We start from the raw sequence: 26613 nt of genomic DNA on the forward strand, positions 1-26613 counted from the left end.
ACACACACACACACACACACACACACACACACACACACACACACACATACACACACACACACATACATACACACACTGATATTCCATGACTTTGGTTACCCACGACATACTTTAAAGGTTCAACGTTTCATTATGTGTCATGAACGTGCATGTGAGTCTGGTGTCCATAGAGGCCAGGAAAGTGTTCAGAGCCCCCTGAAGCTGGAGTTACAAGAGGTTGTGGGCTTTGTGGGTGCTGGAAATAGAACTTGGGTCCTTTGCAAGAGCCATGCTCTTTGTGTGAGCCATGTCTTCATCCCCCAGACACACTTGGTTTTTCTTCCCTTACCTGGAGTTCAGCGAGCCTCGTATCTTTGCTCTGTTGCTGCTGCCACTGCTGCAGTGAGCTTTGGTAGTTCTGTGAATCCTTTGCTGCAGACCAGCTTGTCCTTCAAGATTCTCTTTTGTATTTACTCCCAGCTCTGACTGAAATGACAGGAGCCAGTTACACAGGCCCGAGCCCAGGGGTGAAAGCTGATGAACACCACTGACACACGCTGCCAGCTAATTCTGATTAAAAACACCATTAACAATATTTCTGGCAAAGAAAAATTTTAATAAATGAACTCAGTTAGCTTTTTATTCATGCTAATGGAGGGGGCAGCGGGGCAGATAATCCAAATGTCAGTTGTATTTAATTTTGTTCTGTCTGTGCTGAGCCTTGAGTGACTATGGAGGCTCAGAGAGCAGAGACAGGCTTCAGCTGGAGCCTCGTGGGTCTGAAGACAGACCTAGGGAGATAACTGCGTGAGCAACCTGTGTGAGCAGGAATTCAGTGTGTGTGTGTGTGTGTGTGTGTGTGTGTGTGTGTCTGTGTGTGTGTCTGTGTGTCTGTGTGTGTAAGGAGAGTTCAAAACGCTGACACCAGGTGTCTTCCAAGCTGCTGTCCCCCTTACGCTTTGAGAAAGCTTCTCTCCTTGAACCTGGAGCTCCCCGACTTGGCTCTACTGACTAGCCAATGTGCTTCAGGGATCTTCCTGTCTCTATTGTCCTGCCTCCAAGTGCTGGGGTTACACATACTTGCCTCTTCCTTGAGTGGAGGGGATCCGGATTCAGATCCTCATGCTGTGTAGGAAGTTAGTTTACCACCTAAGACATCCCTCCAGTTCCAAATGTCACCCCTTAAGAGGACTGAAGAAACAGGTCTCCGGTGACAGGGATGGCAGGCAGCAGTAGCAGTCAAAATGACAGAGTAGACGCTCTCACCAGCAGGGAGTAAAGGCAGGTGAGGGAACAGCGTTGCCTTCCCCTGGGCCTCCTAACAGGTGGGCTGCCCTGACATGGGACAAGGCCTTCTCCCCAGTTAATATATGTTGTCTTTTCTTCAGGATATAGCCATGGTTATTACTTCAAAACATAAATCTGAAGTTTGTACTCACCAGCTGGAGATGCATACTGAAACACTTCTTGATGAAGTTGTATCACTGGCATTCACTTTCAAGTATTTCAGAAAAGTAACAGGCAGAAGGAAGATCAAACAAGATAGGCGAGCCTGTGATCGTCCTTGATGACGGGAAATGTGTGGAATGGGAATTCATTCCACTGGCGTATTTTGATGTGTTTTCAAAACGTTTCACAATAGTTGTCGACACACGCACAAACACAAATGTAGACATACTATCTTCTTTCTTAAGACATTTACGGGGTTCATTTTCCCCATAACATAATGATGCAATTCTTTAATAAAAACTCCTATTCTTGTGTGGTGGTCTTTCCTTAGCTGGCCTTTTGCATGTGTGGTGTATGAGTGTGTGTGTAGGAGTATGTACAGCTACGCCCACCTGTGTGTGTGCAATGAGGTCAGAGGTGTCTTCCTCACTTGCTCTTTTCCTTAGTTTTTGAGACAGGGTTTCTAATGAACCGTGGGCATCAACAATTCAGCTAGTGTGGCCTGCTAGCAGGGCCCAGGGATCCTCCTGCCTCCATCCACCCAGAGCTGATTTTTTAAAGCATGTCTTAATTCTTTTTGTAAATGTTGGTGCCAGGACCCAAACTCAGGTCCTCATGCTAACCCAAGAAAAATCTGACCAGCTGAGCCATCTCCTCAGCCCCCAAGACCAAATCACACCATGGGCTCTCAGCTGTTAGGCGATCATCCTCTCCCATCCCTGGCCAGGTCAAATACCTGTACTATAAGCTCTCTGAACCCTGGGCACTGTCCTTTCGTTGTATTCATCACCACTGCCATTCCTGTCCAATTATGTAAGCCGTTTGATCAATGTCTTTGTATTCCGGTAGACTATAAAATCTGGAATCAGTATTTTAGTCCCCAAACATGTTACCTAGCTCATGCTATCATGATAAATGAGGATGAGGGAGTATTTGGAAGTGAAATCTGCTTTGCAGCTAGGCTGTGGAAAGTTCAGGATTTGTTGCATCTAATAGGAAAAGTGGGCTATTCACCCAAAGGACTGATTCAGTCCCCAGATGAGAACAGTCTCCCTCCCTGGCTGTGGACTCCACAGTTCCTTGGCTGTGTGACTGCCTTTATTTTAGTGATTTGTTCCAGGACTCTGAACTTCCAGAAGTTATTCTTTCTATCCTGTGATGCACAGGTCTTGGCCTTATCGTTGTACCTTTTCAAAGTCAAATTGTTTGAGTTCTAACCTGCCTCAGTTTCTCTACAGTAGGCCTGTCCCACATTCATCTCCAGTGGAGCCTGGCTTAAATATGTCAGCCCTCCTAGCCTACCCCAGTAGAATTCTACCCCAGTAGAGATCTCCCTGGGGGGAGATCATTTGGCTGGTGATGACTTGCAAGTCAGTCTGCTGATTTCTTTTTGTCTGTTATCACCTGTCCACCTTTTTGGGTCTTCAGAGACAATTTATGAAGTTATGTCTGAGGCATTGTTTTCTCTCTTGACCTTCCACCTCAGGCAACACTCACATGTCTCAAGACTGACAACACTCTGTCTAGAGATCGCTGCTACTAGAATTAGGAAGGTCTTCCCAGAGGATGGCCTGCCATAGTGAGAAGTCATAGAATCAGGTCATTGTCATCTTCTCCCATATTGTGTAAGCCACAGGCAACTATTTGTGTGAGATGGAAAGGGTGGAAGCGCAATACCAAGGAGCCATTTCTGATCCCAACTTTCTCATCAGTCTGCTGACCTTAGTTAAGCTGCCTCCCTTGTGTTTGGCTCAGTTTCCACACATGTGGGGTTAGGAAGGACATTTTGCTAGGTTTCTGTTTCCCCCAAATTCAAATACCAAATAAAAGTATTTGGTATCAATAAGTTTGGAGAACACTGAAAGAAAGAAAACTTTAATTTATGTCAAGACTTCTCAGAGTCTCTCAGAGGCTCATGCTCCACCGACTGAGCTAGTTTGGCATTTCTTGCAGTATTCTCCTATACGGCAACTCTCCCTGAGAGATGTACAGAACTGAGGGTTTGCCACACTTACATGAACACTGAGGGGAACACGCTTGGGAAATAACAGATGAGAGAATTCTTTGGTTCAGAAGTTTAGCTTTTAAGTCTTGACCATGCTTTGAAGTGTTGTTATGCAAACATGTTATAATCTACAGCATCTTTGAAGAAAGAACGAGGATACTCCATTGAAAGAAATACCACTGGAGGCTGGGGCGTGATAAGGTGCTTGCTGTGTGCCTGAGAGGACCTAAACCTTGAACCCCTAAACCTAAAGAAACAAAGCTGGTCATGGTGCCAGACATTTATAATCAGTCTTACTGCTATGGAAGGGAAGATAGGTAGGTAGATCTTTGGGGCTCACTGGTTGGTTAGTCTACCCTTATTGGTGATATTTGGGCCAGTGAGAAACCATATCTAAAAAACAAGATAAGATGAATGACACCTAAGAAAGCACATATTTTTGGCTGTTTTATTTGTTTGTTTTTTGAGACAGGGTTTTTCTGTGTAGTCCTGGATGTCCTGGAACTTGCTCTGTGGACCAAGTCTGGGCTCAAACTCAAGATCTGTCTGCTTCTGCATCTTGAGTACTAGGATTAAGGGTATGTACCACCATTGGCTGGAACCACATCTTAAATTGTTGCTTGACATGCACATATGCACAAAAACCTTCATGTGAACCTGCAAACACATGAACACATACATGTGCAAACACACACATGTATACACACACAAACACAGACACACAGAAAGAAGGTACCACTAGAGAGAGACAACAACCATTTCATCCCAGTACTCCTAATCCAGGTGGGTACAGATGACTGGGTACAACTGTCAGGGATTCTTTTCTTAATTATTCATTTGAAGGAGGAAGACCTACTTCTGATGCAGATCTTTGAGGAAAGAAATATTGTTTACTCTTCTGTGATACGTTACACCCACATTTTCCCCTCCCTCGGCTCCCCCCGTCCCTCTGCTCTATCTCCCCTCTCCCTTAGCTCTTCTCCTCTTCTGTTTCCCTTCAGAAAACAGAGCAGGCCTCTCAGAAATACCAACCAAACATGGCATAACAAGTTACAGTAAAACGGGCACAAACCCTCATATCAAGGCTAGATAAGGCAGCCCGCTAGAAGAAAAAGAGTCCCAAGCACAGGTAAAATAATCAGGTTATAGGCCTCACTCCCACTGTTTGGAGTCCCACAGAACCATCAAGCTATTCAACTATAACATATATGCAGAGGACCTAGCTCAGATGCACACAGTCAGTCCAGGTGTGTCACTCCAGTCTCTGTGAGCCTATGAGCTCAGCTTCATTGATTCTGTAGGCCACATTTTCATGGTGTTTTTGCTCCTACAATCCCTCCTCCCCATCTTTTGCTGCCCCCCCCCCCGTTCCACCTAGTATTCGGCTGTGGGTCTCTATATCTATTCCCATCAGTTTCTAGATGATGCTTCTCTGATGGCAATTAGGCTAGGCATCAATCTATGAGTATGGCAGAATACCATTAGGAATCATTTCATTGATTCATTGATACACAGATTCACTCATTCATTCATTGCCAGTCCTGTTTGGGCCTCTCCTGGGTCTCTGGGCCATCCTGCCTCTGGTTTCTGGCCATACTCATTCAGTGTCAGGCGGGGCAGTGTGGACCTCTCACAGTGTGGACGTAAGTTGGACCACTCCTTGTCGGCCACTTCCACACATTCTGCATCACCGTGACCCCAGAATATCTTGCAGGACGGAGAGATTGCAGATTACAGGTTAAAAGCATTGTTGCTTGGCTGGTGGCCCAGCCCCACTACTGGGATCCTTGGCTGGTTAAAAAGATGGCCACTTGGGGCTCTATATCCCCCATTACTGAGAGACTTCACTAGATCACCCTCTTAGATTCCAGGGAGTTTTCACTGAACTAGGTTTCCATATTGTCCCACAAAAGCCCTCCCCCCCATTTCAGTTGTCTCTTCCATGCTCTCTTCCTTAGTACCTCCTAATCACCCCAGTACCTCCTGTTTCTATCCCTACCTACTCATTGCACCCACAAAATCAATTTTAATTCCCTTCCCAGGGAGATCCATCTGTTCCCCCTTGGGCCTGTCTTGCTACTTAGCTTCTCTGGGTCTGTGGATTACAGCATGATTATCCTTTACAGCAATATCCACTTATAAGTGAATACATAGCATGTTTGTCTTTTTGGACCTGGGTTATCTCACTCAAAAGATGAATGTTTCTAGTTCCATCAATTTAGCTGCCAATTCCATGGTGTCATTGGTTTTAACAGTGATAAGCACTGTTTCTAATATATTACAACGATTAATACTCCACTGTATAACTGTACCACATTTTCTTTATCTGTTCTTCATCTGAGGGACATCTGGGTTGTTTCTAGTTTAGGGCTATTATTAATAAAGCTGCTCTTGGTAGGATGTCCATTTTTACAATGTCAATTCTACTGATACATGAGCATGGGAAAGCTTTTCCATCTTCTGATGTCTTCTTTAGTTTCTTTCTTCAAGATGTTGATGTTTTTGTTGTGTAAGTCTTTCATTTGCTTGATTAGAGTTAGACCAAGATATTTTATATTATTTGTGGCTATTGTAAAGAGTATTATTTCCCTGACTTCTTTCTCATCTGTTTGTCATTTGTTTATAGGAGGGTTTCTGACTTTTTTGTTAATCTTGTACCCAGTCACTTTACTAAAGGTGTTCACCAGTTGTAGAAGTTCCCTGATAGATGAATGCTACCACAGCAAATATATAATATAATATATAAAATCCAGAACTTTTAAGGTGTGGAGATCCATCTTTAATATGGACCACACCTTCTGCTGGCAGCCTTGTAAAGGAAGAAAAACCTTGTTCTTTTTTATAAGCCTGGTTGCTCTCGGTCTTGCTAACAAGTTCATTGCTTCACTGGCATTACATCTTTGGGATTATGGCACATACTGAAGTCCTGTTGTGACATTCAGGCTCACAGACTGAACAGCTACTGCCTTTTGGGACATTGTGGTGGTAGACAGCCATTGTTGGGGTAGCTGGACCATTATAGCTTATAAGCCATTCTTATAAATCTCACACACACACACACACACACACACACACACGAGATTTATATATGTGATTTATATGTGTATATATATATATGAGAGAGATCCACTCTATGATTTTATTTCCTCTAGAGAACCCTGACTAATACACACTATTCTCCTTGCAGTTTTGAGACACTGATCTAGAGCTCACTTAGCACAATAGGCCATCTGGCCACCAGGACCCAGGATCCTCCTATCTCCATGTGCCCAGGGATGGTGTTACAAGAACATGCCACTAGAATTGTGTGTTTTTATGTGAATTCTAAAAACCAAATACAGGTCCTCATGGTTGTGAAGCAAGCACTGACTGAGTATCTCCCCATGGCCCCCACCATGGACTTCTTCTGTCAGATCACCAATGTGATCTTACAAACTAAAGTCAACTCAGGACAGGGAGCAGAACATACTGTTAGTTCAACAAAACTAAGGGTCTGTCTTAGGGTTTTATTGTCATGGTGGGAAGCATGGTAGCATGCAGGCAGACATGATGCTGGAGAAGGAGCTGAGAGTTCTGCATCTTGATCTGCAGACATCAGGAAAAGACTGTCCCACTGGGCATGGCTTGAGCATCTGAGACCTCAAAGCCCACCCACAACGACACATTTCCTCCAACAAAGCCACATCCACTCCAGCAAGGCCACACCTCCAAATAGTACCCCCTCCTTAGGGCCTGTTTGGGGCCATTTTGTTAAAGCCACCAGAGGCTCTATCTTGGTCAATTTAGACTCAGAAGACTCATAAGACTTGATTGTTTCACCTGATACAAAGGCTCAAGGTCTGCTCATTGGCCATGGCCTAGGATGGAGGAGCATTTCCATTGCTGCCCAGACCTCATGACCTCAGTTCTGCCTCCTACAGTGTTACTGACTTTCCTCCTGGCTGCACATTACCAAGCTTTCCTGTTCCCATTGTCCAGTTTAGGAGCTCATTCTTTCCAGCTCTTTGCCTGCTCCTCTGGGCTGCCCAGTTTTCCTTTTGTTCAATGTGCCTGTTGTGAATTCTTTAAAAATCTTACACTCATCATTTTACAAGGCAGCTCCCCCTCCACTGGGTTTTCCAAATTTTTTATAAATTCTCTAAGTCACAAAATTGGACCCAGATACCATCTACCACAACTCTTAAGAAGTCATACCTGGCCATTTTGAAATTTCTAAATAAAATAGAAGGAGGAGGAGAAAGCACAGCACATATTAATGGAGCGTGACAAACACAGGCTATTTTCTAAGCTTCCTTGGTATTTGTCTTGATTTCTGCAGTGCCCTCCTGATGCTTTTACTATCATTCTCTATTTGTTCTTGACAAGGTTCATAGAACAGGAGAGAAGGAGAAAAGACAGGAGGGAGTGCAGAAAAACCATTCATTAAAATAAAAGAATAAAAAAAATGAAAGCAAGCTGCTCCCAACACCATCACAACCCCAGTTTGTAGGAGATGCCGGAGTTGGTTCCTCTAGTGAAGGTCACGGTCCACCTGCTGTGACCTTGAGTCTTCATTTTCCTGTGCTTGTCTGCTGAGTCCTACCTGGCATGAACTCAGTCCCTTGATCACGAGTGGCTTTATGTGTGTATGTATGTAGGGAGCAAAGATTGACCTTGGGTATTGTTCTTCAGGAATACATCTTACTCCTCTACGCCCTTTTTGAGACAGAATCTCTCAGTAGCCTGTCATAAATTTGGTGAGGCTAGCTGGCTACAGAGATCCAGGAATCTGCCTGTCTCCACCTTCTTAGTGCTAGGATTACAGTCACATGACATCCTACTTGGAGTTTTTCATGGATTCTGAGGCTTGAAGTCACTGAAAACATTTTACTGACTAATCTATCTCCTCTGTATCATTGCCAGTGATCTTAGGTACAATTTAAAACAAAGGACACCCATGCTGTCCTTCCTCAAGACTCAGTTGCTATCTATTTTTTTTTTTTGAGACAAGGTTTCTCATTGGCTTGTAACTTGACAAATAAGCTAATGTGGTTGGTCAGCCAACCCTAGGGACCTACCTATCTTGGCTCCGAAGCACCTGAATTTCAAGTTTGAGCCACTGTGCCGAGCTTTTCTTACTTGAGGTCTAGGGACTGAACTCAGGTATTCATGTTTGCAAAACAAGCATTTTACAAATTCGGCTTTCACCCCAGCTCACCAGTGTCTTTCTGAACTGACAAGTGACAAATGAATGGTGCGTGGTTGGAGCAGCAGAAGGGAGTCTTTCGGCATAAGGTTGTTACACAGAATGCTTTCTTTGCCTCGTCATCACAATGCATTTAACATGGCTGAGACTCTTTGGGTGTCATTGGAGGGTCAGAAATAGGGTTGTCTTTCTGAAACAGGGACTTTGCTGTTTGTGTGTGAAAGGGCCTTTCTAAGGCGTCATCATGGGCGTCCCCGGGTCCCGATGCTCAACTGAGGAGCTGATAATTATTTTACAATGTTTTCTTTAAGTCCAGAGCTAGTATTGGAATTTTTATAAATCAGTAGAGCTAGTAGAATTTATCATCTGATTATGAATAAATATGTATGCAAAAGAAATCTAAGAGAATGCTGTTAGAAGGTATAATTCTAAAATTGTGTAGAACTGTGTTAGAAAACAAGGCTATGGATTTAACAAAGTTCTCCTTCTCATCTCTCAACAAAAGATGAGCCAAACCCCACTTCTCATAGGTAACCAAACAGCACACGCGATCCAGTGGTGAAAATACATGGGTGCTACAGCACTGCTGCCTGTTCTCTCCGAGCTAACCTCTTCGGCTTTTGTGCCCCTGCTATGCTCAGTGCAGGAAGCGTTTGTGAGGCCCATGACCCTTTATTTTACATACTTACCCATTATCTGTTTTTCTCTAGCATACTTCCAAGTTGTTGAGGGTAGAGGTCTTCAGTACTTATGCAAGCCCCAAAGAGGCTTCTACTTCTGGGAATTTAGGCAAGAGCCCTACCTCATCTGAACCCATGGTCCCACATGTGTTAACTGGGTCAATGTTGTCCTCATCGCACTAAGTGACTGGTGCAGTTTCCAGGGAAGTAGGACAGTCTAGATACTGTGTGGACTAGGTGCTCGGGTGGGAATAAGGGGGCCACGAAACAGACTGTCTGTAACTGCACTGTGGAAACGGGGCTCACACTAGTGTCTACACAGCTGACATTCACCTGCAGGTGAGCAGCTTCCAACTGAGTCATTCCTAACCTGGCCACAATGATTGAACTTTCTGTCAAGTGAATTTAACTCTTCATATCCTTTTCTGATTCCTTATAAAAATTTTAAACTTTACAAAAAGAAAGGAAGGAAGACAGGAAGAAAAGAGGCAGTAAGAAAAAGAGTGAAATTAAAGATAAAGGCGATTACAGAGGCACTGAATAGCTTAGAGGAATTTGCTGAGCAGGCTAAAACGAAAAACAAAAAACAAAAAACAAAAAACACCTGTGTCAGCTGAGCTAAAATTTTGGGCAACGCATCACCAGGCAGAGGTTTAAAGCTGGTCTGGCCTCACCCTGAACCAATCCCACTCTGCATGGCATGCTGCTCTAGACCCCTGGGCAACCCACGATCATCACACAAGACCACCAGACCATATTACTTTCTCGATCGTTGACAGCATATCTGCCCCACATAAAGGGAGGTGAATTGGGGTCACAGTCTCTTCAGTCTACCAATAACAAATGGGTAGTCTATTGCCCTTCTGGCCCACACTCAATCAATTCTGAATGAATAAGGGATTAAAAGGAAAGTAACACACACGTGGGAGAGGTCAGTGGAGAAATGGAAAAGCAGCTCGAATGCATTGGTGACTCCCGTTCTGTAACATTCTCTACTGCAGCTCAGAATCTCTATGCTCGGATACTTTCAGCTTGCTCAGCCTGAGTCAGGGAGGTTTGATACCTATAGCAGTAGTCCCAGGAAACAGGGAACCAAGGCAGACTGGGAAGTTTGGTCTGGACCACAGACTTGACAGAAACACTGGCTTGGTACTTGGCCCCTGGGATATGCTCTGTCTTCACCAAGCTTTGCTTCAACTATATGGACAGTCATTGCTTCTTTTCTGAATCTCTATGATCCCTGTAAGTTGTTTCCTGCTGCTAAGTCTTTACCTGTAGACTGGGCACCCACTGTTGTGGACACATAACTTGTTCAAGTACAGCATTCCTCAAAGACTGTTGAGCTGTAGTTATTTATTTATTTTTAATTGATGGGATCAAGTATATGACATGAAGTTGTTTAAGGAAGAAGAGTTTGTTTGGTCCTGTAGTTTGGAGGGTCACAATCCATTCTGGCGGAGAAGTCATGGAGGCAGAAACTGGAGGTCAGCTGGCTAGGTGCACCCACAGTCAGGCACCAGAGAGCAAACAGAGGTTTGCTCTGGAACTGGGCTTGGTAGCTAGAATTCACTTTCTTCAGAAATTCTCTATCTCCTTACAGGTCCCATAACCTTCTTTAACAGATCTACCAGCTGGCTACTGAGTGTTCAGACACATGAGCCTGTGCGGCACACTTCACATTAAAATTAGTGTAATCTGAAGTAAGTCTTCCCATTCCTAGGACAAAGACCCACAGTTGAGCTGACTGCTCTTGTGCCATTTTCTGAAGATTTAACATCTTCATTTGCTTGCCAGCAAGGTCCTAGTGTGTTTTAGGAACCAATCCCCCTCCCCATGGGTTCGCCTGGTCTGCTATCCACTGGAGAAGAGAGATAAATATACAGCGAAAGAGTGGCCACTGCTGAGAATAGCCAGTGCCCACTGCAGCATTTAAAGCTGCCTACCTCTCAGATGCCTGCTTTTAAAGGTGCCTCCCGCTCAGAATTGACTCTGTGGACCTCTGGGTCTTGATCCACACAGCACAGGGATGCAGTTGTGAGACTCGTGGCCCTTCACTGTGTACACTTACCTTCCATCTGCTCTTCTTGAGTAGATTTCACCGGAATTCATTCAAAACAGTGAACCAGCTCTAGTGCTAGTCAGTGGGGGAGTTAGCAACCTCTTTAAAAATGACTGCATGGAGCTAGTTGGCACCACCATCACCAACCAGTGCTGAGTCAGTTAAAAACATGTTTAGGAATTAACATTAATAAATGCTGTGTTTTGGGGTTGCCTCTCATATTGCTGAATTTTCACTAATTTTAAATGACATCACCACTTCCCTGGAGATTAACAAGATATGAAGCAATCTCGATATTTTAATCAGGGTTTGAGGCTGATTTCCTGCTGAATAGCAGGATACGTGGTTCTCCCACAGATCCATTTTTCATTTGTTTCCTCATTTACATCCCCAGTTTAAAGAAAATTGACTTTTAAAGTGAGTGATAATTAATCTCTGAAAACACCCGGCTCACTCGGCTTTGCAGCTGTTTTGGAATTCCTGGCATACACCTCAGCCAAGCAGAGCTGAGGAAGACATGGGATGGCAGGGGAGGGGACCAAGTGGCTTGCAGACACATCAGAAGTGGGCAGAGTGCCAACCCAGCTGGCGGGGAGGGGCTGACTAGCTCCCCACAGACCCTTTAAGTGATCCACAGATAGAGCCTGAGCTCCTGGGAGGCTTTTCACAGTCTCATGCAAGTGGAGAAACGGCCTGTTCAATGCAAATGAACTGTAAGGGCAGATTGATGGACGGCTCAGAAATGTGCTGTAAAAGTTAGATCATAAATGAACAGATTCCATCTTCGCAATATGATACAAGATGGGCAGATAAACCCTTCCAGGTACAGAACAGATAAAAATGCTGGATAAAATACTTCAATGTGAGTTTGTAAAGTGTGGCCATGTTCAGAGTGAAGTAGAGAAAAGCAGCAGAGAGGATAAATGATAAGAATATGTTGTTCTGTGAGGTTAATTAGCCCTGGGGCTGAGGACATGTGTGTACTTCCAGGGGGAACATTGTCAAAGACACTTACTCATGCACTGTGCCTGTTTATATACAGAGGAAAACCCCACATATTCACCATTCTCTTATTCTTGAGCCTGAGTTCCTAGGGACTAAAGGTGGAGAACTGGGAAGCTTGGAGATTATACTAGAATCTCTGATGTAGCCATCAACTGCCCATAGCTCCTCAAACTAAGGTGTGTGTGTGTGTGTGTGTGTGTGTGTGTGTATGCTCAGGAGCCCTTTCTCAACCCATGAAGAAAAATGTAACTGGCTTGCTCCTGCGAAGATGTTGTACAGGTAACCACAGTTCTGTGAGACCGTGTGTACAATAGGCATGTCATGTGCAGAGCTAGCATGCCACAGCGAGTTTCCCCAGCAGCCACTGATTTCCTCAGGCTGGAGAGGATGACCCACTGTGTGTGCACATGGGCAACTAGCTGTGTTCAGTTGGCTAAAATCAGTCAGTCAGTTAACTGATGTAAAAGAAGGAAATGAAGTTAGGAGGGAGATGTGCTAGAGGACACAAAGGAGAGGTGGAAGGGCAGGGAGGATGGTCCATTGTGTCCTTGTAGAAAGTCCTTGAAGAGTAAACAGAAATAACTGTTTTACAAAAAGAAGGAAAGAAAGTAAACTTCACCAAGAATTCCCATTCCATATGCTCTCTTCAAATTGGATGATTGGAATATATAACCTTTGGCTACTTCTATGATTCAGACGGTGAAGCACACATACTCCTTAGAGGGACAGGCCATTGTCTCTTAGTGTCCACAGGGGCATCCACAGAGAAAATGTAATTTTAATGACATCACATACTTCAAAATTACGTCTACATATTCTCATTTTTCCTCTTTTTTCTATTGCAGTTAGAAATTCCTAAAATTAATAAAAATGGTGTTAGACATCATTGGTATTTTCAAACAAAGTGTGTTTTAGTAGATTTTTTTGTGCCCATTTCCCAATTTCCTGCTCCCCTTTTGTTTCATGATCTTTAGTCTATTGCCCAATACTTTTTTAGCACCTATTTTTATCCCCTCTTGGGTTTTGAGTTTTTAGGCTTTACTACTGTGTGTGTGTGTGTGTGTGTGTGTGTGTGTGTGTGTGTGTGTATGCATTCACACACACGGATGTATGTATTTTACAGGCTAAGAGACACATGCCAAAGAGTACATGTGAGTTTTGTCCTTCTGGATTTGTGTTACAAATTATTATAAAGTTTAAAGTAACTGGAGATGAAAGTCAAAACCCCCTGAGTACATTAAAAAAAAATGCCAGGTAGATGAAAGTCAATAAAAACAACAAACTATAGTCAGACTTCCAAGGAAGGCAAATACTAGAATAACTGACAGAATATAAGCAACATATATTCTTCTGATGTTTGAATATAAATGAGAGAAATAAGAAATGGGGTAACACTAGAACCAGGAAGACTTGGGAAAGAGTAAACCAAGAATATTTAGTAGAAAAAAGAATAACCAAGGAAATGAAAATCTTTATGTATAAACTATATTGGATGCAAAGGAAGAATGAATATGTTCTAGAACATGACAGAATGTCCCAGAAAACATTTGAAAATATCACCCTCAAGGCAATTTGGAGATAAAGAAGTGAAAAAATAGAAAAGAAGCTAAAAGATACAAAACCAAAATGAAAATATTCTGCATATATTTAACAGAAGTTTCAGGAGAAGAAAATAGCAGATGATTTTCAAATTAATAATAGAGGGAAAGTTCTAGAACATCTGTAGAGAAACTGAGTTTTTTCAATCAAATCCCAAATTAGGGGAGAGAAAAACTTCAGACTGGTTACTGTGAAATCATGGACATGCAGATGTAAGTCCTCACCAATGAGACCCAGAACAAGCCTGGCTAGGTAAAGAAGAGACTGATACTTCTTTCTCTCTGAGCCATTTTATTGTCCTGTGCTTACTTAAATACTTCATTTGAACTGCACACTTCAGCTTTGGAATTTCTCGTCTAGAACTCCTGTGTGAGTTTAGACTTGGGTTTCTGGTCTCTCGACATCTTAGACCAAACAAGCCCAAAGTGGAGACATTTATTTTCCACCAAGTCTGTTGTCTCCTGCTCTGAAGTGCCCTTCCCCCACCACCTCTAGGTTTTTGCCAACTTCCATTATATTCATGTTATCTCATCAATTCCAGCTTGGTCTTAGTATCTCAGATAATTCAAGCAAATTTTCCCGATGGAGCTCTCTTCATCCTAATCCACTCCCCCTGCTGCTGCTCATCGGAGTTAAAGTCCTTCTTACACCTTTCCGTAGTGGTGTGGAACTTCCAGTCTAACATGTATCACATAGGACAGTGATGGTGAAACTGGCTGCCGCCCAGCAGGAAATTCTGAAGAGAGTATTAGGCCTGAGTACCGTGCCAGGCTGTTAGTTGTTCAGGAGACATTAGATGACTGAATGACCAGGCTGCACGGTGTGCATGCGGATGTATGTGCAGGGAGGAGGGAGTTCCCGAGAAAGGAACCCGGGAATGCTCTCCATCTCATATGAAAGCTGCAGCCATGGAAGTGTTTAAAACAGTAGCTAGAATAGTCCAAGACTCACCTACCATGACAGAAGAGCCTGGAGTTTCAGAAACACTTCAGGTAAAGAACATATGATCAGCAAATGCTAGTGTAACAAAACACAAGCAAGGCAACTGGGAGAGCCCAGATTCTCCCAGAACTTGGTGATTTTCCGTGAGATGATGGAGACCCCAAAAGCTTTTCATTGTAAAACTTAGATGGTCAGAGTTATTTCCTAGGCACAAACTCACTTGGGAGGCAGTGAGGAGACTCCTCCCAGCTGTGGAACTGGACACAAGAACCTAGGTGGCAGGACTCACAGCTACGGAACCTCTAAATGACAAGGGCTAGGAGGTCAGTGATGGAGCAGCGCGTGCTTCTAAGCAGCCTTCTGGGAGGAAGGAGCTCCTGGCAGATCTGAATATTCAGTCATGGCTGCCACTCGACGGTCTAGCTGTCAGCAGTACCCCTGGCCTGGCTGGGGCTAGTGCAGTCCTGCTTGTGTCTTCCCATAGTCACTGATGGATTTACAAGCGATGTATCCCCCAGCCAGCCACCAACTGGAGAAGGTCAGATTGACCTAAGGGATTTGTTTTCATTAAAACTTTTCCAGAGGCACAGACCATTACTCAGGAAGGGAGAATGCACATCAACTTTTATCTTTTTGTTCTTCATTGTCTTCTGTTAGTTTTATCACTATTCGGGCACCACCCTTGATCTCTGAGGCTCAAAACAAATAGTGACTATGTGTCCAATATTCACCAAATGAGAGTAGACAGGTTAATCCTCAGAAACTTTATTTGATGTTAAAATTAAAACTCACATAGGCTTTTCTTGGCATTTCAAATGTGTTCTGTGTAAAATTGTGGCTGTTCTTTAATGTTGTAGATTGATCTGGATGATTCCCTTTTTATAACCTTCCTATTTTGTAATGTTTTGACAATACTAATTTATTAAGCAAACATAGTAATCCCCACAGGCTGTTATCTAAATGTTGAATTTGCATACTGAATTATATATCTGATAGGGTGGAGTAACTGTGATTAAATTCATTAATATAGATGTTCCAAGATGAATGTTTTCTTTACTTCACTGTGACATTTTTTTCAGTGCGGATTTGAATTAGATCCCACTTTAATGGTACTCAGTTGCAACTCTTCTGTCTTTGGTGGATAGTGTTGACAGTTTAGCTAGGCAAACACAACCAGGCCAAGGAGCTGTGTGTATGTGCTGGTTCTCAAGGAATGTGCATCAAGTGGTATATTTGCTGTACATGTAGACACAGCTGTGTGTATTTCCTGAACCCAGCATCCCTAACAGGTGAAAACAGTACCCAAAGCAAGCAAGACTGTGGCATATACTCCAGAGAAAAATAACCTGTAACTATATCAGTACTTGAGAGGCTAGAAGTGTTTGCCTCTCGTGAATGAGGACTTGAGTTCTGTTCCCCTGAAGCCATATGAAAAAGCTGGTGTGGGGTCTACACCTGTAATCCCCACATTGTCTGTAGAGACACAAGACTTGCTGAGGTTTCTTGGCCAGTCGGCCCAGGCTCCTTGGCATGCTGCAGGTTCAGTGAGAGCCAGTCTCAGAGGCTACCAAGGCTCTGGTAGCTGGTCCTACACTATGAACACACAAGCAGGCTATGTGGACTCAGGTTTACAGAAAGAACAGATGAAGTTGGTGAAGGAAGAAAGGTGGTGGAGGAATAGGAGGAAATTAGAGCAGAGGGAATAGAGAATAAAATGGATTTCATCAAAACAGACTTGCATATATGAAATTCTTAAGCAATAAAAGGGGGACAGCATATTAAAGGTGACTGCATGAGCCTTCGCATGAGCACATACCCCAGCGCACCTGCGTATGCGCACACTTGGACCACACACCCTAGCAAACACACTTTTGTCCCAAAGAAAACTGAGCCTACTCGGCATAAACCAACTGCCAGCTGCTGGATAAGGTTGACTCGATGTGAACACATCCATTGGAAGCTGTTGAAGTGTGGTCCACACCACAGGTTGTGTGTCTGCTCAGCTTCATTAGGAAGCAGAGGCACAGAGAATAAGGAGTAGATTTTGACACAGGCTTCCTAGTTTCAAAGCCATGACTCAGCTCTCTCATCTGTAAATGGGAATCTTCTTGTCACCATGGCTACAGGAGTGAATGTGTGTTGGGTGCTCAGGTCACCTGTCCCATCAAGCTCCATCTTTTCTCTTGCCCGATGGGATTTGTGACTTCCATGGGGTGTATCAGACACTGACTCACTGTCTTCACCTTTGGCCCACTGTCATTTCTCTTGTACTAAGCTAACACTTACCAGTCCTACCCTGAGCCGGGAGTCAGGGCGATGATAAAAGGACACCTTCCTTCACCGTGGACGCTAAAGACGATGTAGGGTGTTGTAGTGGAGGGACTGGTGGTCCCGATAGTGGGCTTCTGGAGGACTGATGCATAACCAGGCTTGCACCGTTGCACTGCATTTCAATACTGGGTTGCGAGGAGCATGAGAAACCTAGAGAAGGCAGTTACCGAACACAGGTACAAGATGAAGAATTCCGGAGGAAGATAGCCAGCCTTTCGTCTGTTCTATTGTCTCTTGGAATTGACTGTGAGAGAGATAGCTCTGGACTATGACCAGGTCCTAATCTAAGCTTGGAAGAAGTTACTGCCTAATGGAAAAATCAAATCAGAGAATCCCTCCTCTCTTGGCAATGGCGCGATGAAACCCAGCTGCATGCATCCTGCCATCATTTATAGAACTCTGGCTAACCTCCAAAGCCGGAGTCTAGACTTGGTCCTTCTTTTTGCTTCTGTGATGAATGTCTATTAAAAATCAAGAAACTGCTCCACACCAAGTCTAAAACTTTACCCACACAGAGCTCATTCTTCTGGGAGATGTTAGGGTGAAGAATTATAGATAATTTGTGGATTTCAAGATATCACCCTTTGAGGCTGGACATTTGGAATCATATTTTACAGTCACCCTCTCCATTTTCCCTGCCCTTCAACCTTGCATATCCTTCAACACACCAACATATTGTGAAATAGATTAAAAAAAAAACACATTGGTTTCTAATTCATTAAAATTAAATGAGTCACCTCTTACAAGTGAAAATACAATTTTCAGCAAAAACAAAAACAAAACGTTTGTCCACCTAGTCTGCCATTACTGTTCCTACAGATTCTCAGTTGACAGCCTTAACTTTAAAGGGCTGTTTTACACAGTAAGCGTAGAATTCACATAAGCAGTGGCAGCAGTTGAGAGGGCGTGTGTGGGTGCTGTTGGGGAACTGGGATGTAGGAAGCACCTACGAGCAGGTTTTTTTTTTTTTTTTCTGAGTTATGCCTGACTGAAGAATGGATCACTTACTTAATGGGATCAGCTTGCTCAATTTATTCAAAGCTCATTAAATATAAGAAGGCACATATTAATTCTAGACTGCTATTATTCTGAAGCTTGCACTCACCCCTGAGAGGAGAACCAGAACTATCTAGAATCCCCCAACAGCCTCCTCCCTGTGCCTTGGCAGTTCTAGCCACTCTTCCATCTAGGAAATCTGAAAGCCAGCTGACACTTCTCATTGCCACTAACCTCTTGACCTAATTTGTCATCTGCTAAATCCATTCCCATAATTTTGTCTTGTATCCCCTTCTTCATGGTTCACTTTGTGGGTATGTATATAAGAGTCCCTTTATTTGAAAAAATCATGTTTATATTATGTTTCAAAACATAATTTTCATAGTAGCCTATTGCCTGGCCATTCTACTTGGGTCTCATAATGTCATCCTAGACTTTTAAAGTCAGCATGCATTAACTGGGCAATTGACATTCACAAAGACTTTGCTATGGGTTACATTCAGCATCCAGAACACATGGATTAGTGATGTTCGTAGGATGAATAGTAGCCTTTGTATTTTTTCATGAAGTGAGAGGAAAAAGCAACCATGAAGCAGATAACAGAGATATGGTGGAGACCTTAATCCCTGGTGTGGCTATTTTAGCTTGGTCTTATACATTTCAGTAGCAAGAGACCAAGTCCAAACTTCTTGGTGTAGAGGGAAAAGATGTTCAATCCTCATTCAGAAAGGCATATGGGAGGGACATTGGAAGAGGAAGAAAACAGGTAACAGGACAGGAGCCTAGCACAGAGGGACTCTGAAAGACTCTACCCTGCAAGGTATCAAAGCAGAGGATGAGACTCATAGCCAAATTTTGAGCAGAGTTCAAGGAATCTTATGAAAGAAGGAGGACATATAAAGACCTGGAGAGGTCAGGAGCTCCACAAGGACAACAACAGAACCAAAAAAAAAAAAAAAAATCTGGGCCCAGGGGTCTTTTCTGAGAATGATACTCCAACCAAGGACCATGTATGGATATAACCTAGAACCCCTGCACAGATGTAGCCTGGGGTAGCTCAGTGACAAAGTAGGTTCCCTAATAATGGGAACAGGGACTGTGTCTGACATGAACTCAGTGGCTTACACTTTGATCACCTCCTCCTGAGGGGGGTGCGCCTTACCAGGCTATAGATGAAGACAATGCAGTCAGTCCTGATAAGATCTGATAGGCTAGGATCGGATGGAAGGAGAGGAGGACCTCCCCTATCAGTGGACTGGGGGAGGGGCATGGGTGGAGAAGAGGGAGGGAAGGTGGGATTGGGAGGGGACAAGGGAGGGGTCTACAGTTAGGATACAAAGTGAAAAAACTGTAATTAATAAAAATAAATTTAAAAAGAAAGAAAAAGAGCAAAAGAATACACAAATTATAAAAACAACAACAACAAAAAAAGAAGAAAAAGTACTTCCTTCCTCTCCAGTTGTCACAGCTCCCAAGAGTATGTGCCAGTCGATGTGTCAGGCGTGTAAATATCACAGTCAGCTTTATTTTCTTGTCTTGTCTAATATCTGTTCTTCTTTCTCCCTGCCGTCCTTTATTCTCTAATCTCCCTGTTAAGACCGTTCATATAATTTCTCTGGATATTTTCATAAATGATACATCACCTACTTTAGGGCAAGACATAGCTCATATATATAACGTAATGGGAATCTAATGAAGAGATTACCTACAGAGATGTAGTAAGATTTGAGGGAAATCATAAATCATAAGGTGGGAACTACACTGAGGTTATCATAAAAGGACGTCCCCACTTCTTCCTTGGACAGAGACCAGGAGCAAAGAAGGAAATGGGAGTGAGGCAGACAGTCCACAGTCTCTTAACATGCAAGAAGGGGGCCAAAGAGACAACCGCTTAAGCTTCTCTTTCCCACCTCCCTGAACCCACCTGTCAGCACTGATGACTGGCTGTGACCAAGAGAGGAAGAGGAGGAGAGAGAAAGAGTGAGAAATGGAGGGAGAGAGGGAAGGAGAGAGACAGACAGACAGACACACACACACACACACACACACACACACACACACGTAGAGAGAGAGGAGAAGGCATGGAAGAAAGGAGAAAGAAGAGAGAGCTCACAGAAGAGTCTCATATAAAGAGTGGCCTGGAACAGAACAGTGACTGACGGTGAGGGATAACTAAAATGGCAGAGAACACCTGGCACCTCAGCTAAGTGGTTGTATCACTTTGTGCCCCCCAACGCATTGGTTTATGCTTTATTAGCCTTGTAATGCCATGCTGAAATTACTTGTCTGTACATCTCTCTTCCTGCTGTATTATAGCATTTTTGGATTATAGCATTATAGCAGGATCAGGAGGTTAGGAAAGGGAGACCTCTTTGGTATTGACCTTCTGCAATAGGAAAATACAAAGAAAAGCAGTGCTGTGCATGTGTGTGTGTGTGTGTGTGTGTGTGTGCCTATAAGGAGGCAAGAGGTGACTATCGAAGGGTCCTGCTTTAACACTTTATAGCTTATTCCCTTGAGACAGGGTCTCCCACTGAACTTAAAGCTAGGGTAGACCAGCTAGCCCCAATGATCCTCTTGTCTCTGTACACACACACACCACTGAAGCTAACTGTTTCTTCTGTCAGTGCTGGCAATCCTAATTCAGGTCATCTTGCTAGGGTAGCAAGCACTCTCACCCACTGAACCATCTCCCTAGTCTGAAAGGAAGAACTTTTGTGGTGCTACAATTCAACAACATGGAACATTGCCATGCTAGGCCAGTCCGCTCAGAACATCTCAGGCATGCAGCTTGAGACCCAGGAGAAAATAAAACAAGAGGAAGCTTCTTCTGATATTTAAAATGTTTACATGCAACTCTCTTTTGGAAAATGAGTAAAAAAGCTAGGACACTAAGCTCTCGGCATTTACCATCAACTTCTCTGTTACCGTTAGCTTCAGTTGTCAACTTGATACATGTAGGAAGAAGAAACCTTATCTGAGGAAACGTCTCCATGGAATTGGCTGAAGGCATGCTTGATGGGGGAATTTTCTTGAGTGCTAATTTGATGTAGAATATCCCAGGCCACTGTGGGTGGTATCATCTCTAGGCAAGTCTATGCTGTCTTAGAAAGATGGCTAGCTGACTGTGAGCCTGGGAGCAAGCTGGTAAGTAGTGTTCCTCGATTGTATCTGCTTCATTCCTGCCTTGAGTTCCTGGATTTGCTTCCTGATGATGGATTTTAGCCTGTAGAATTAGATAAATGCATTCCCCTAAAACTTCCTATTTGTCATAATGTTTATCACAGAAAGAGAAAAGCAAACCAGGATACATTTTTAAAATACACATAAGGCATTAGAAGGATGTAGATGGGAAACATGATTGAATCCACGAATGGATCTGCCACAGTTCAAGGCAGTTTTCAGTATCTAGTGACTATCTGTAAGCTGTAGTTGAGGATGGCTTTGAGAATATGCAAGCATGTAGGATGCCGCCCTCCCCCCTAGGGATCTCACTGTATCATTTTGAAGACTTCATAACAGAATATTAAACCAACCACTTCTCTTTGCCTTGTATTTAAAACATACCAGTCTTTGCTCAATCAATAACGTAGACCATCTGCCTTCCAGACACTTGTCAGAGAGAATAACCGCAAATTGTCAGCTCCCTAGCACTTACCAGAATCCAATCTGAGAGCAGAGACACTCAGGGCAGATAGTCTCTAAGGAATAGGTTTCTTTGCAACAGGGCTCTCTCTCTCTCTCTCTCTCTCTCTCTTTCTGTCTTTCTCTCCCTCCCTCCTCCCTTGTTTCCTCCTTCCTCCCTCTCTCTCCTCTTTCTCTCTCTCTCTCTCTTTCTTTCTTTCTTTCTTTCTTTCTTTCTTTCTTTCTTTCTTTCTTTCTTTCTTTCTCTCTCTCTCTCTCTCTTTCTTTCTTTCTCTCTCTCTCTCTCTCTTTCTTTTTCTTTTTCTTCCAGTGTCATCTTACTTGAACTACAGTGTAAGAAACACAGAAAATGAAGGTACTCTAGTTGATGAAGTCAAAAGATTCTTTTCTCTCTGGCCTGGAGATGTCTCCCTATAGCCCTAAGCAGTATAATTTGGACGTCACATATCTAGGGAAAAAATGCTAATTTGGCCCCTTACTCATGATCTGCCTCTACATGCAGTGAAACACAAGCTATACCCAGACCTCATTTAGTTCAGCACTCACAAAACTGCCTTTTCTAAATTATGCCTTTAGCTTACCCTGAGGGCAAGATCAAGAGCTATTTTTTTCTCTTTTTATACTTTTGAGTTGATAGGAAAAATTTATATGGAGAATCTGTTACTTTGAAGTTTTCAAAAAGTAATGGAAAGGATGATCATAGCAGAATAAAAATGAATGTCATAGCTGGGGAGATCAGGCTGTGGAATTAGAATAATTTGGAAATGCTAGAGGCTGCAAGTATAAAGGAATTTAGAAGTTGGTGTGACAACTTCAGGCAGGGACCATACCATAGACGTTGCAATCGGGATGGGAACTGAGATCAGACACAAAGAGGACAGAAGGACAGGGGGTGGGGGGACAGCTGTATAGTGTGGATTGCTGTCCTGCTGGAGTCAAAGCGTTTGGACTCTTGGACGTGGGGTGGCTCGGGAGTCTGGTGCTGTTTGTAAGCTACTTCCAGACAAAACTCCTCCCAGATGAGAGTGTTGCTTACACTCCAGGATTTTCCCTGAATGATACAGAATAGCCAGATGTAGCCATGCTTACATCCGAGTGCAAAGAAGATAAGGCATCTCTCCAAAGGAGCAGATCTGTTCTTTCATTAAGTCCTTCAAGACCTTTAGGGAAGAAGGAGAACTGGTGGTTCTTGCTTTCCTAGAGATACAAACAGGAAGTGAAATAACACCCTTCCAGGTTATGGTCAGCCGTGCAAGTGCTCTACCCCATAGGCAGTAGAAAGTCCTGCACTTAATCCACACCCCCCGTTTACCTATAGGACCCTGCAGCTCTGCCCATCCATGGTGCTCAAGAGGTGATGATTACTTAATCAACTCAGTGTTTGCAGCATTTACTAGTCTGGGCGCTGCCTTTTTGTACTTTTCTCAATTGGATATTGATGTTGGTTACTCGGCTCAAAAGGCCGTGTTTCATTTTTCCAATGTCTCAATTTTATTCATTTAGTTGCTATCTTGTCTCCCTTTATCCATATTTTATCCACATTAGCACTGTCTTGCGTGTTGTCTGAGCTCTCATTTAATATGGATAGACCGGTGTGGTCTGCATGTAGATGCCTTTGAGGATGTCTTCCTTGAAGCTTCCTGCCCTCTCATTCTGGATCTTTCTGCCAGCTCTGTAGCCTGTCTCTGGTTTTAGTCAATGCACTTACATCTCTGTCCCATATGTTTTGTGTAAATGTGACCTTTGCAATGTTTTAAGTTGGCCTCCTTTAATAATGAAGAGTGATTCCTGTTGTTTGTGAAACAGCATGTAATTAGGCATTAAAATGGCCATGCCTGCTGTATAAATAAGATACACATTATAAACACAGTGTAATATAGGGAATGTATATATTATATATGTGCATGAATGTATATAACTATCATCTCTGTATCTGTCACATAATAGCCAACTTATTACCTGCTATTCTATCTATCTATCTATCTATCTATCTATCTATCTATCCATCCATCATCTATCTATCTATCTATCTATCTATCTATCTATCTATCCACCCATCTATCATCTATCTGTATCTACTTACATAGCGACCCATCCTAACAATATATCCTCCCACACATACATAAACATTATCTGCGAGTGAGCCTGAATATGGAATGTCTGTGGATAACACATTTATTCTGGCTTACTCAGACCCTGGAACTGTCAGGTTCCACAGGAAGGATTCAGTTACCAAAGGTGTCCTCTGCTCATCGTCCTGAGACTGTCCTTTCAGCAGTTTCCCAAGGCCAAGAGGTGATATTGGCATTTTAGACTTGTGCTTCCATAATATTGAAACTGTTTGATCAGATGCTTGGTAAAATTGCCGAGAAGGGACCAAATAGCTGACCTGATTAGTGAGTGTATCAAGCAACTGCTCATTTGAATCTGATCCCTCAGTACAGCTGCTCTGTGCAGAAGAGAGAACAGAGGCTTACCCTCCTGTAGCTTTGAGGTACCAGTAATGCATCTGTGCATAAGCTTGCATTTAAAGTTCGCAAGGAACTTCTTTCTCAATGGGCTTGCTGATAGGAATTTTCCCCTCTAGACAGAGGATAAAGTTAGGTTGGGAAATCTGCAGCAGGATCCTATTGAGCTACCGATGCCTGGAAAGGGGCGGGATAGGTAAGGGCTGGCAGCTGGTGTAGTCTCATGGCCAGTGGGAATTTGGCCTGCATAGGTCATTTAGCATTTTGACTGAATGGCCTGATCACTGATCAACTTTCAACTACTAAGCAATTTATCAGTTTTGCTAAATGAGATGTACTGCACACAGACAGAGCCAGTGGCTCCTATTTTTGATGTTTTATCAAAAATTTTTCAAAAAGTAACTCTGGGCTTTGTTCCTGACTTGTGAGCTTGGAACCAAATCACTGAAGTCTTTCCAGATGTGAATTACAGAACTGCAATCTAGGTGTTTCTACGATTGATTAGACGCAAGCCCGTTGTCCTCTGGCCTTGCTCATAATGTCTACACTGAACTCATTTATTCATTTTTATTAGATTTGTACTTATCATTATTTTGGATTTGTAGAAGTGCATTTTTCTTTTTCCATCCTTCCTTCGAAACTGTACTGTGTTGTAAATAAAAAATAACCCAAGACTGTCCTTGAACATAACCAGCTAAATCATAAGTATACCAACTCTCATTAAAGCTGTACCTAGTAGTCTGTGCATTCATTTAAAGCGCTTGCCTTATTTATAATGCAAACTTAGCGACTGTCTCCTACAGTGAACTCAGGCACTGGACTCCTGGATGGCAGTCCCACTTGGGAAAACAGGCACGTAAGCAATGGCCCTGCTGCACACAGGCAGGTGGGACAAGGACAGTGAGGGGCGCTCAGGAGAGGTCAGGAGGAGCTCTTCTTGGGCAGGAAGGCCAGAGAGGATGTCCCAGATGAGGTGATTTCTGGAGTGAGTATCTCCAATTAGAGCTGAGGACACGCTCTGTGCTGTGTATATTATTATGACAAGGAGAAGCCCTCGTGGATCTGAGTTAAGACATTCTTCCCCTTTGCCTCCAGTTTTTTAGTCTCAATATATTTCAGTGTTTTCAAACTTGTTTTTTAACTTATATTGATGGGGAGAAATATATTTTCCATTGTGATACTATAGTAGTGTTTACACAGACATTTATATGAATATCATCCCTAGGTACTACCTATTGCTTTCTCTTTTCTTTTTTGTTGTTTTGTTTGTTTGGTTGGTTGGTTTTTTCATGACAGGGTTTCTCTGTGTAGCCTTGGCTGACATGGACTCACTTTGTAGACCAGGCTGGCCTCAAACTCACAAAGATCTGCCTGCCTCTGCTTCCCAGAGTGCCACCATGCCTGGCTCAGGCACTATTCTTAAGCTTCTGATGCAATCTTGTATTCTCTATGAGACTGACACTTGAAACATGTATTCCAGGCTGGCCTTTAGTTTTCTATGTAGTTAAGGCTGCTTCAAACGCCTCACCCATCTGTCAAGTGCACTGAGTACAGTTGTGTACTAGAGTACCCAGTTTGTGGGGTACTGGGAACCCACAGTGCTAGGTCGCACTACATCCATACAGCAACACCACCAACCCCAGCATCGTCTGTTGCCATCCTAATCGGTTCTGTCTTTTAAACTGTAGAACCAGTGCACTGAGCATGTGAGAATGAGTTGTGGATTACATATATAAAACATTTTTATACCATCCTGGTGCTGGCCTGGGAAAGGTGGAGATTGCCAACAATGGCTCCGTTTCCTATATAAGGTGAAGGGTCTCAGTTTACCTTGGATAAGGTCTGTTCTCCTTGATACGTTCAATCTATGTCATCAAGAGTCTCATTTCATTTTGTAATGTCATTTTAAAATTCATTCTCTGAGAATTTCATAGTGTATATAAAGTATCTTGACTATACCTTACTCCCTCCTGTCAGTTTCCCCCAGGAAACATATCTCCCTCTCAACTTCATGATTCTTTTTTCTGAGCCTCTGAGTCCCATTAGTGTTGCACATATGCCCATGAATATGGAGTCACCTGCTGGGGCATTGACCGCACACCAGCGTCTTCCTCTCCCATTCTCACAGTGCTTATCCCTGCCCTCCTAGCTATAAACTTCTGAGAGCTCACTGGCTCCAAGTGGGACCTCACAAGCTCTTCATACTGTAATTGAGTTTGTACAGTCTGTACAAGTAACCACAGCTGCTGTGAGTTCACGTGTGCCACAGC

The sequence above is a fragment of the Psammomys obesus genome, unplaced genomic scaffold, assembly GCF_907164565.1.
Source record: "Psammomys obesus unplaced genomic scaffold, mPsaObe1.curated_primary_1811, whole genome shotgun sequence".
NCBI lineage: Eukaryota > Metazoa > Chordata > Mammalia > Rodentia > Muridae > Psammomys > Psammomys obesus.